At 52.4% G+C, this 5812-nt stretch overlaps 1 long non-coding RNA gene across 1 annotated transcript; it reads right to left on the bottom strand.

Moving 5' to 3' along the window:
• Positions 1-724: 724 nt before the first annotated feature.
• Positions 725-3796, bottom strand: LOC127464589 (uncharacterized). The gene is made up of 3 exons (XR_007901460.1): positions 3580-3796; positions 2322-2385; positions 725-1168 (listed from the first exon to the last, which is right to left on the bottom strand). It is a non-coding gene; the product is annotated as an uncharacterized LOC127464589 (long non-coding RNA).
• Between the last annotated feature and the right edge of the window lie 2016 nt (positions 3797-5812).

Here is a 5812-nt window from a genome sequence, read left to right as displayed (position 1 = left end):
ACCCCAGAGGCCATTTTCCAGCTCTGCTATGCAGAATATTATTCCCAGTCTGTCCGGACATTCGGGGTTGCCCCATCACAGGGACAGAATCTGGCACTTCCCCTTGTTGAACTTCCTCTGGTTGAGGATTTGAAGTCAAACCTCTGATTTGAGGTCTCTCTGCGGGGCCTCCGTCTTCCATGAGGCCCTGGAGTGTTACAATGGCCCCTTGATTGCTTGGGAATGTGCAGTGTTCTGTGTTCCATGTGTTCCATGAGGCCCCATATTGTCACAATGGCACTGAAATGAGAGAGGATCTCCATCCTTAATGACTTCGTAAATCAGAAGTTTTTCTTAGATAAAAATCCTAATCAACAAAGGGGTTTGCTTTCTTGGCATGGTAGCAGTCTTTTCTTTTCTTTTAAGACTACAATTAGTTGTAGGAGAGAGAATGTAGATGATACATGGAAACTAATAGAGAGTGTATCATATGCCCATCTTCAAGAAATTAGCTTACAGGCCTCAGAAAACTTGTTTAATAAGAGATTGTTCTGTTAAGAAGAAAGTCAATTCTACATTGTTTAAGCAAATGGGAAGTTCTAAGACACGTCTTAGCTGGTCCTAAAGCATTTAGTTTAGGGGTTAGGGGTCGGATAGATCAAACAGAGATGCTACGAGGCCTGCTAAGGGAGAAGACCACTCTGTGAAAATGACTGCCCCCCCCCAGAAGAAATGGACGCTAGATGGCAGTCTTGCTCCACGAATAAAATCCAAGAGGCGATTTGACCCTAAAATCATAAGAGAATTTTGGACTGCTTGTGAAGGGGAGGGTCTTTCAAGTATCACTGTATTTATACTCCGAAATTTATACTGATTCTTTGATTCATGCATGGCAGAGTACCCCCATGAATCCCCAGCTGGCATATTAAAGAAATGTTCGATCCAATGGTTTCTGGTCATGGGGTTTAATTCTTTTGTTTTATCCCTTTGATTCCATGAAGTTCCAAAGATATCCCACGGTTTGTTTAATTCCATGAGGTCCCGCACATCCCAATGATGTCCCTTAAGTCCCTGGTTTCTGTAGTTTCCCAGGGAACATTTGCTTCTATGATGCAGGGCAGTGCCACGACGGCCACTTGATTCCGTGAGTTCCCCCAGTCTCCCAGCAGTCCTTTGGTTCCATGAGAGCCTGCAATGTTGCAGTGGGTTGACCTTACCTGGATGCCAGGTGCCCACCAAGCTGCTCTATTGCTGCCCTTCCCAGCCAGACAGAAGAGACAGATGTGCAAGTTTCGAGCTGGCTTCCTGCCAAGTCCCCGAAACTCGACAACAAGGACCTGCCTCCCAGAGAGGGAAAAGAAAAAAACCAAGCAGCCAAAGCTATAGCAAATATATATATATATATATATATATATTACATATGAGACAGATACACAAAAGGAGAATACCACACACAGAAAGGGGGGGGGGGGGGGGGGGGGGAAAGGGGAAGGGAGAAGGACAAAAAGGGGCAAGGACCGAACAAGCCAACCAGCCGACCGAAGGCAAACTAGCAAAAATCTCACCACTTCCCTTCGAACAGGCAGGATGGCTAGACACGGCCCAAGGCTCTCCCCTCACGCGTGGCAGATAACGGTAGTCACTGTAGGCCTCAGCTCCAGATAAACCAGACCAAAACAGGGACCCGCTGTTCTCGAACCTCGCCGGAGAGGAAGAGGGCGAGATACCTCCCGCTGGCCTTATTTATACCTCAAGTTACGTAAAGGAATAGCATGGAATACTTCCGTGATCACTTTTCTAGTTCCTTCCTGGTTACAAGTTGGTCTCCAGGAAGGCCTAGAGTGAAACCACCACAACAGAAGAAGATGGAAAATTATTTCTACCTTGAGATCAGGCACTTTACTAAAGCAAAAGCCAAAGTTTGCGCATGCATAAGTGAAGAGGGAAAAAAAAAGATTTTTTTCTCTACTTCCTGTCAGCAGCGATACCTGGCCACTTCATGGGAAGCAGGGTTTCACCACACAGAGAAGCCGCTCAGAAGGCATGTATTGTAAAAAAATGGATTTTCCCCCTTTCCTGTTCCTTTCCTGAGCTCTTGTAGCTGAGCTGACACCATATATTCTGCTATGTCCCTTTGGTCCATTTGGCTCAACTGACCTGTCTGTATCGCCTCCCATGATCTTGCCCCCGATTCAAGGGACGAGGCTGACAATGCAGATGCTGCACCAGCCCTGCTCAGCAGTTGCCAAAGCACTGGTGTGATTAACCCCTTTGTAGCTCCCAATGCAAAGCACAGCACTGTGACGCCTGCAGTGAGAAAATGAACTCCAGCTCAGACAGACCCAACACATGTGGGATTCTGAAATGTCTCAGGGTTCCTTTGGTTCCACGATGCCCCTCTCAGACCTGGCAGTAGAAAAATAAATCAAAAAACTGAGAAGAAATCATCTTAAAGTCATGCTAAGCCTGTCTTCTACAGTCCAGAATCTATATATGTGTGACTGCAGATACTTGGGATGAGGGTAGATGCTCAGAGGAATTCATGGGTTTGATCTAGGAAACCTGTCCCAAAGTTTTCACTGCCTTTTCCTCCTTGGACATTTCCTGATGCCCGGAGGAAGCTCATGTCCAACAGCAGCTCCATCCCCCACTTCCTCCTCCTGGCTGCAGCTCTTGCACTTCTGCTTCTTCCTGGGCATCTCCCTGGCTGCCCTCCTGGGCAACGGCCTCATCCTCAGCGCCATAGCCTGCCACCACCACCTGCACACCCCCAGGGACTTCTTCCTGCTCCACCTCTCCCTCACACACCCGGGCTGCATCTGCACCACTCTCCCCAAAGCCATGGCCAATTCCCTCTGGAACACCAGGGGCATGTCCTACTCAGGATGAGCTGCACAGGTGTTTTTTGCTTTTCTTCTTGATCACAGCGGAGCTTGCCCTTCTCACCATCATGTCCTATGACCGCTACGTGGCCATCTGCAAAGTCCTTCACTACAGGACCCTCCTGGGCAGCAAAGCTTGTGCCCACGTGGCAGCAGCTGCCTGGGCCACTGGGAAGCGAGTCTGGCCCTGGGGCTGCAGGAGCTGCCGCCTGAGTTGATGATCTCCTGAGCAGTCCAGACATGCAGTCACTGTCCCTGTCCTCTATTGCCTCCCTTTCTTGCTGCAGGACCAGAAACGACTGTGCTGCTCTGCTGGGCTGGGGCGGGGCAGGGAGATGGGGGGACCAGGGAGGGGCTGGTCTGGGCAGTTCCAGTGACTAGAAAACCCCAATGTTCATCTGAAGTGTAGGAGTGGGCAGGGTGGGAGCATTACAGGGCTAGGTGGCTCCAGGATCTGGGAGTGGTAGCAGGAGCCCAGGGAGACACTGTCCCTGCTGCAATGAACTGCCTGTGTGTGTGCCAGGGAAGGACTCGTGTCTCTGAACACCCTCGTGTGTGCATCAGTCCAGCTCAGGGTTGGACACCTCTCAGAGCCCTGACACATTTCTCTGTGGGACTCCAGGAAAACCCCCACTGTGCCAGGGAGTTACCAGATCCTTTGCTGTCACCCTCCTGGTGTCCTGTGTAATGATGAAACTAGAAAAGGTGATCATCATACCCTGGTAATTTTCTAAGAGGAGAAATGTCACTGCTGGAAAGAAGTGTCACTGAAGAGGTGAGAAGAGGGAACATCATTGTTTCCTTCAGCCTGTTCCACAGCAGGTTCCCCTGGAGCCCCAGGGACACCTGCGGGGAACCCAGAGGGGCAGAGAAAGGGCTGCCTTTGGCTCTTGCTGTGCTGCTCAGCTGGGCCGGGCTCCTGGCACACAGGGAAATCCTGGCAAGCGGGCAGCACTGCAGAGAGACAGCTCTACCCAGGAGCAGCTCCTCTGCACAGCCCAGCAGGGCCGAGGGCACTGCCTGTAGGCACGAGAGAAGAGAAGAAAGGCAAAGGGAGGTTAAAGGCAGCAGAAAGATGGGAGGTGTTCAGCTGAGACACAACTTGGGGACACAACTTCACACTCCTCTGCAGAGTGAGTCTACAGGTGTAGGGCAATGTCGCTTGTGTTCCTGGAGGAATCTCCTAAAGCTACCACAACCCACAGCCTTGCACATCTGTCAGGACTCTCCCAGTTTCTCTGTTGCACAGGAGGAGGATGTTCTCCAGGGCAGGCCTTCCCTGCAGCACCGTCAGAGGGACAGCGCAGGTGGGCTCCTTCTCCCAGGGATGGCTGCGGGGTGGGAAGGTGGGGGTGCAGCCAGGGATGCCCGGGGTTGTCCCGCAGAGCAGGGTCCCTGTGCTCCAGGGTTCTTTGTGCCAGGGCAGGGACTTTGCTGCCTGCTGGGGTCAGGTCTCATCCTGCCTGGGTAGTTGCCCACCCCTCTGCAGGGAGAAGCTGTCGGTGGGTGGTGAGAACCCCAGCAGGAGCCAGGCAGGTTCTTCCTGCCGTTGGATGAGGTGTGTGTGGTCAGGGCTGTGGGAGGTCAGGGCTGCTCCCAGATCCAGATCACACCAGCACATTTCCAAGAGCACTGTCAAATGGGAAGGGCAAAGCACAATTATTAGGAAGGAATGGAGCTTTTCTCAGTCAGTGTTTTCAGTTTCCTACTCCTGAGGAATCTGGGGGTTGAGAAATGGAAAAGGAGCTCCCATATTGGACAAGTCACTGAGACTCCTGAGCTGTAACTTGGAATGCACAAGTGCTTCTGTAAGCAACTTCCTAAAGTGCTTTCGGCCTCTGCTCTGCTTTTGACAGAAGCAGCATCACTTCTGCTGGACCCATCTGTTTTTTCTTTATCTGCCCTTTTCCACCTGCAAAAAGAAAAGTTGCCCAGTCAGTGCGCTGCAAACAGGCAGGTTTCTCTCCGGTCACAGTGAGTGCACAGACATTCGGATGGAGTGGTGACAGGGAAGTCATGAATGGATTTCTGATGTTGAGTCTACTGTTTTGAAATCAGAAAATGTGGTGTTGAAGTCATCGTTAGCCTTTGAGAGGGAAACAGGAGAAAAATCGGATAAATTTGTTGCTAAAAATGAGCTGCTTCAAAATGAGGTTGACCACCTTCAAAGTCTTGTTAAAATTTGGATGATTATGAAACAGTCAACTCACGGATTACCCCCATCAATACTAGACAATGCCCGCAGTATAAAGGCATAAAGCCCTCCCAGCCCCTCCAGGAACCCTCAAATCCCATCCCGGTCCCACAGGACACTCCCAACTTCCCCTTAAACCCTCCGAGGCCCCCAGACTGCCTCCCAGACCCACAAAAACCCACAAGATGCCCCCAAACCCCTCCCAGTTACCTCCAGCCCTCCCAGGACCTTTCAAACCCTCTCCTAGTTGCTCCCTTCCCCTTGAGTATGCCCCCAAACTCTCTCCCAGTTCCTTCCCACATCCCCGACGATTCCCCAAAACCCCTCACAGCTGCCCCAATCTCCCCAACCTCCCTCCCAAACCCCCAAACTCCCCCAAACCCCTTCCCAGTTACCTCCACGACCTCCAAGCCCTTCTCAGCCTCCCCATTCCTCCCCAAAGCCCCTCCCAGTTGCCGGCCCGTCCCCCAGGCTCGGGTGAGGAGGTGCCCCAGGCTGACGGGCCCGCCCAGACAGGGGCGGTTCCAGCAGCATGTCAGGAGCCACCCCTGCCCCGAAAGCTTCCGCCCGCCCTGGAGCCACCTCAGCTGCCCCTGCAGGGGAGAAATCCAGGGCGGAGCAGAGCAGGGGGCAGGGCCGGGCTGGGACCTCGATGGATGGACGGGGGCACTGGGAGAGCAGGGGAGAGACCAGGATGGGCTGAGGGGGCACTGGGAGAGCAGGGGAGAGACTGGGATGGGTCGAGGGGGCACTGGGA

The sequence above is a fragment of the Manacus candei genome, unplaced genomic scaffold (assembly GCF_025592945.1).
Source record: "Manacus candei isolate 608988 ecotype Guabito, Panama unplaced genomic scaffold, ASM2559294v1 h1tg000238l, whole genome shotgun sequence".
NCBI classification, from domain to species: domain Eukaryota; kingdom Metazoa; phylum Chordata; class Aves; order Passeriformes; family Pipridae; genus Manacus; species Manacus candei.
Note: the sequence above shows the minus strand (reverse complement) of the source record. Positions and strands in the feature narration are given on the sequence as shown.